We start from the raw sequence: 6,923 nt of genomic DNA, 5'->3' as shown, positions 1-6,923 counted from the left end.
GTCTTGAGCTGCAACACCTGGTTAGCCCACCTTTAGCGTAAGGCACCAGAAAAGGATTTTAAGCGAGCTAGGAACAGCTGCCCCGAGAATGATTAAGGCTCTGATGACCAATTAAATTGACTCTTAATGCTCATTTAAGAGGCTGTGCACCATTTTGCTGGCTAGCGTTGCAATTAACAACCTCTCCTAACAGCAACAAGCTGAACAGGAGTAAAGATGCTGTTGGTGAGGATTGTGAGCGCTACTTACAGCCATGCTCAGCTTTCACTGTTCACTTGCTGATTGGGAACAACTGACTGCACTGTATTTGAAGAGGACTTTTGATACACGTCAGGAGACTTTCTGGGACACTTTACCAAGACTCCACCAACACTCTATCAACATTTATTCCAGAAATTCTCTAAGGACTTCACATAAAGAAAGTGAGTGATGTGCTACTGTAACTTATTGGAGACCTTATAGGAGTCACCAGGAGAAATGGAGTGGTTGGTCATGGGAATATTGCTAGGGGTCCCCCTTGGTCTGGAGGTGGAATGGGAGGAGGAGATGAGGACAGGCAGCTGCTGGAGGAGTGAGGGAGAAGAGGGACAGGAAAGTGAGGAGGGCTCCAGATTCGTGGTGACTTGCTGCATGTGCCACAATCTGGCAATCCTGAGAGACCAGCTGTTACCACCAGCAATTGTGCCAGAGGGTAAAGCTCAGGAGCCACAAGAGGAGGAGGAGGAGGTTGAGGAGGAGGAGGAAGATACGGGAGGCGAGGGGGAGCACCAGAGGATTCCAGGTAGATGGCCCGCACCTGGGAGAGACGCTCGCCGCCATCTAAAAGAGTGACATCCTCCACCATCAAACTTGGAAGCATTGTTGCCACATGCCTTACTTTCCATGACTGAGGATCCATCAAGAAGTTCCCCATCTGCACTCAATCATTTCAACCCTTTCCCCATGAAGAACACAATAAAAAAGACCACCCACTCCAGCACTACCTAATTACCATAATCACTTTTTATCTAGAGCAAAAACAAGCACTGACAACATGACACAACCAACAGCACTTACAAATATTAAGCTATTTACCCTGGTGCTTCTTTCTAGTGGCTATCCTATCAGTGCTTTTGCCTGCTCTGGTGCTTCTACGAAGTTTAACCCAAGTGGCAGCAGCAGGCGAGGTGGACGGCTGCTGAGAATCTGAAGAGGGCAGTTCAGATGTTCTCCTGTGATGACATCGAGAGGCTGTGGGCCGTGATGGCCCTGCCTCAGACAGCACCATCTCAGCATGGGCTTCAGCAGCCTGGGCCACCTGCCTGACCAGCAACTGCAAGGGCAATGGTGGAGTGGTGGGGGAGGGAGCCCTCCGGAGAGAGACCAGTAGGTTCCTGCTCCATGATTCCCATACCACTACCTCGAGGCATCTGTTCAGCCAGTGATCTGCTGAAGGACAGAGCTCTGGGCAGCTGAGATATTCTACAAGCCCCTTCCAACAGAGGCACTTAGAACCACCATGGCAGCTGCCTGAGCTTCTATTGCAGCACTTTGCCATTCCATGCAAGCTACAATGACTGCATTGGAAGCTGTTTGTCATTCCACAGAAGCTGCAATGACTGCAGTGGAAGCTGTGACCTCAGTCATCAGGCATTGCATGATGTTGGGCTCCACAGGTCACTGGATGGAATTGGCCAGCCTCTCCACACTGGAGGGAATGGGTTCCAGGCTCTGCATTAAGCCATGGGCCAAGCTGGAGGCAGACTCTTCCCTCACCCTAGCCACCACCTGTAAGCTTTCATACAGGCTGTCCATTGCACCAAGAATTTAGTTTGTCAAACCCATCAGCCTTCTTCTGAATCTTGGCCCTGCGAGGTCCTCATCTGACTCCTCTACCGCAGAACTAGTATGCGATCTTGTCCCCTAGTAAGATGGCACCTGTGGTGTATCTAGCACTCATAAGGCTGTCGCCCACTAGTGCCCAGTGTGTGCCACTGTGAGGATCCGTGTTCTCCCCTGGCCTCTAAGTTATGCATGGTACTGGTCTCTGTGCTGATGTCGACGACAGTGGTAGCGATTGACGCAGTGCCTCCTTCCTCGTTCTCCTCCTCTTCCTCCGGAGGCAAGGTGGCTCATCCTCCTTTTCCAGTTCCTCCGGGGAACGAGGCGGGCCTTGCTGCTGGAAGCCTACAATGATAAAGCTGGAAGGGTTAGGGTGAAACGCATGTGAACACTATAGGAGCATGTGTGTGACGAGACTATATGGAGCTTGTGAGTGAGGATAGGTTTGGGGGATTAGGGATCAGGAATAGCTGTGGATATGTAAGGAAGCCGGAGTGACCACATACCTCTAGGCAATATGTCCCCTGTTTTGCCTGTGACCACGTCTGCCACTTCCCTCCCGATTACCACGAGCACTGCCTCCTCAAGGGGAGTGATCTCATGGAGACATGCTTCCCCTCCCCCGGTCAGGTCCTGCTGCCCACCTGTTATGTGCTATCTTGTCCCAGAAGAGAAAGAGTGGTGATTGTGAATGAGTATATTGGCAGGTGTGTTAGTGTGTATGATGCCACACATGGTTGAAGAGCTGTGAGACGTGTCTGAGGTGTGAGTAGTGCCAGTGAAGGATGTAATAGTCTGGGTTGTGTGAATGTCAGTGTATAATTAGATGCAGTGTGTTGAGGTTGTGATGCTGGTGGTGGTGCAGTTATTGAGAAGTGCCTTTGTGAGATGGGATCGTACCTTGACCACTGGTTTGCAGCACTGGAGCCATGTCCTGGGGCCAGGGCTCCTGGCTGTGACCTCCTTGTCGATCTCCTCCCACATCTGCCGTGGCCTCGTTCCCCCCTGTGGGAACAGGACATCCCTCCTCCGCTGTACCTCCTCCACCAGGGCCTCCTATGCTGCCTCTGAGAACCTGTGAGCCCTCTCCCTCGGTCTCTGAGCCATCCTGATACGTGCCGTTGTCTGTCAGTCAGTGCACTCCACACATTCAGTGGAAGTGTGTGCGTGGAGGCTACATATACTGCTCCACGAAAATTGCTCCTAATCAGCGTTTGAGTGCTATACGTGCAGGTCACCGGTTTAGCGCCTCCAGGCATGTTTAATTCATGGAAATCACCAATTAGCCCCGAAATTGCGTGCTAAAACCAGACTTTGAAACAGGTGAGTCTTATTAGGACCGCTCCCACTTAGCACCTGTTTACATCCTTTCCCCAAAATAACCCCCTTAGTTTTAATGGCAGGAATGTAGGAATAGATTTTAATTTTCGGGTGGCTCACTGGCGGAGCGCGCCAGTCTCCTACCCATGCCAGGACCGAAGAGGCCCAGAGCCATATAGTGGCCCAGCCTCATTTAAATGGAAGCAGCGAGTTGTCCAACCCAAATGGGTGTCCCAATGTGGCTCACTGGATTCCGCCGCTGCAATATCGAGCAGTCTGGAGAGTGCCTGGCCGGCAGCAAGGTAAGTCTTGGGGGCTGGGGTGGTTCCTGTTCGGGAAGGGGGAAGCCCGGGGCAGCAGCAGCCCAGATTATTTTTGTGAGGACCTGAGGAGAACTCCTGCTTCTTCTGACTCCATAAAAGTAATTTTAAACTTACCATTTTGGGGCACAGCACACACTCCGCCCAGTTGTCTCCCAAAAAGGCAAGTTGGGTGTCATAAGACCCTGATTTGCATATTAAAAGGGCCTAATGTCTGAAATAGGCGGGTGCTTCGGCCTCCCAGTGGTAGGGCCCTTTAAAAGTGGTGACGAGCGTCAGGGTGAACGGGACGGTAAGTCCACCAACTCCATTTGGAAGCCATTAGCACCTTGTTAATGCTAATTCTGGCCAAGTAAAGATTGGCCCCAATGAGTGAAAATCTAAAGAATTTGTTATGTAAGGATTTGGTTACACCCCATCTATAGTACTGTTTGCCATTTTGGTCATCTAATCATAAAAAGGACATTATTGGCTTTGAAAGAGTGAAGAGGTCAGCAATAAAGATGATCCCAGGTATCAGGAATTTAACATATGAAGCAGTATTAAGAAAGTTGGCTTGTTTTTTTTCAAAAGGAGACTTCAAGGTCATCCAATTGAAGTTTTTGAGATCATGAAAGGAATTGACAAAAGTGATATAAGCAATTTTTTTTTATGATGACAGGTTCAGGTCCCAAGAGACACAAGTTAAAATTTTGGAAGTTAGGACTAAGAAGGGAAGTCAAGGGAACTTTTTCACACAAAGAGTAATAGAGTTGTGAAATAAGTTCCATGGGGAGGACATTGGAACAGACAGTATAATTGGGTTCAAGAGAGAATTAGATACAATTCTGGAGCAAGAAGCGATTGAAGGATGTAAGAAGGTGAGAATATTTCATTAAAGAAAAAAGATAGACTTTTTTCATCTTCCTTAAACTATTGTTCTTAAAGCACTGATAAGCAAAGACATGACTTGTGCCTTTCTCAGTTTGATTACCATTAAATAAATATCACACCTCATGGGCTCCAAGATGTATTTCCATGGAAACATAGCAAAGAGAAAACTACGAGAATAAGAAAGCACTTAGGTCCTAAAAATTGTTTTGAAAAAGAGAGGTAATTTTAACTTACAGCACTGGCATAAAACGAGCATAAGCCGCCCGATTTTCCTTTACATGGGGTGTATAACAGGCAGCCCATCTGATATCACCTGCTCTACGTCACTGTCAAAAGTTAAAAATAACTCCCAGAGACTGACTACTGTAAGCTGAAATACAATCATGATCTGAGGCAAGAATTATCCTTTCGCTGCTGTTAATTTTAATCCTAAAATCTATCTGTTTCTTGGTTTCTACAGTACAGTGAGAAGTGCGTGTCGGGCTGTGTTTGTCCTGAGGGGCTGCTGGACAATAAAAATGGAAGCTGTGTTATTGAGGACAAGTGCCCCTGTATGCACAATGATTTCCATTACCCACCTGGAAGCAGAATCACAGTTGACTGTAACACTTGGTAATTTTCTAACTGCAACATAAATCCCTAAATGTTAAATATATCATTATATTAAACCATATGTATCTGAATATTTTAGAAATCTGAGCCATCAAAAGCTACCAAAATTGTGCAGAATGCTTTGCATATATAGAGTTAACAATAAATATTACATTTTAAAACAGTATATATCCTATTCCAATCCCTTCATTCCTACCCTATGTACTATGTTTACCCATGTTTATTTCACTGAAATTACATCATAATGCTTTACATATTATCTGCAGTTCACTTCTTCTGAAAAATAAAGAGGGCCAGAATGTGCTGAAAAAATAACGGCGTGCGAACGATGCTCGCCGTTATTAATGTGCAAATCAGCCAGCAACTTGTGGCGAGGTAGAGATTCCCCGTGAATTGCGAATCACCACAAGCTGTTGGAGGATTTGCTCAGCTGATAGCTACGCCCTTAACCTCCCTGTGATTTTCATGAAGTTGCTGTATTTGCACGTTAATTGCCCATTAAACTCGTCACAGAAATGTAAGTCTAGTAATTACAAGTGTAAGTACCCTTTTAACAATGTGATAATTGTTAATGATTGCCAATCAACCTCTATTGCCCAGAAAGTGAACAATTAAAAGTGTGGCATCTCATTCCTTCAGGTAGTGAACTGTTGTTGGAGATTTAAAAAATGTCAAATTCTATTTTTTCATACTTTTCCTTTCTGTCTCTTTTTTTTCTTTATCATATTCCAATCTTTTCCTTTACATTTCTCTTTCTGTACCTGATTTGGCATTGAATTCACCCACACTAATTCACTCTCCTTCTCAGTCCTTCCTCTGTTTATTTCTCAATCTTTAAATCTCAAATCTTAAATAGGTTGTCCACAAGGTCCCAGATACCCTGTGCCCTCGCCACACCGTTATCAGCTCGCAATTCCAGCAACTTACAGGGCAAAACAATTTTGAGCTGAAGTGTGCGGGAAAAAGTCTAACTAAACGGGTACGCCATGAGATACCCCGCTCCAGCAAATTCTGGCCCCAAGACTACTTGGAGGGGAAAAAAGGCACCAAAGTTTAAGAAACCGCTCAAAGTTATGAGACAGGAAGCCACTTGAGGTTAAGAATGTACCAGGTTTTTGATATCATATTTCAATGTGTGCTTTATTACCTGGTAAAAAGACTTTGATGTTTCCTGTATATTGCCCTCAAACCATTTTGCTTTATTTAGTGCTTGCCAGAAAGGCAGCTGGGTCTGCACAGATATTCCCTGCTTTGGAGCATGCACAATATATGGGAGTGGTCACTACATCACATTTGATGGCAAGCGCTACAACTTTGAAGGGAACTGTGAATATGTTGTTGCTCAGGTAAGGCTTCTTCTATCTTTTTTTAGGATGGCACAAAACCCTCAACTATGTTCTAAGATGCTGGGGGCCAGTAATTTTATTTCCAAGTGTCTGTAATGCAGTAATGAATCAGGCTACCCTAGGAAATCCTGAGGTAACTCTCCAGCTGATTTTCTTTCTCCTTCCCACTGTGAGGAAATGCTTGGCCTTTGCTCAAATTTTTCCCCACCAATGTTGCTGAGATCTGGAAAGCAGTGGCACTGGGCATCATCTTCTTCTTCTTCTTCTTAGGCAGTCCCTCGGAACCGAGGATGACTTGCTTCCACATTAAAAATGAGTTCTCAGGTGACTGATGAGTCCAATGTGGGACCTACAGTCTCTGTCACAGGTGGGGCAGACGGTGGTTGAAGGGGCAGGTGGGTGGGGTGCTTGGGTTGATGGGCGCTCCTTGCGCTGTTTGCGCTTGGCTTCCGCTTGCTTCTGGTGAAGAGACTCGAGGTGTTCGGCGCCTACCCGGATGCTTCTCCTCCACTTTGTGCGGTCTTGGGCCAGGGATTCCCAGGTGTCGGTGGGGATGTTGCACTTTTTCAAGGAGGCTTTGAGGGTGTCCTTGAAGCATTTCCTCTGCCCGCCTGGGGCTCTCTTGCCGTGC

Source organism: Somniosus microcephalus, chromosome 15 (assembly GCF_052327205.1).
Source record: "Somniosus microcephalus isolate GS21.2 chromosome 15, FLI_Smic_1.0, whole genome shotgun sequence".
NCBI lineage: Eukaryota > Metazoa > Chordata > Chondrichthyes > Squaliformes > Somniosidae > Somniosus > Somniosus microcephalus.
This window is presented reverse-complemented; position numbering follows the sequence as displayed.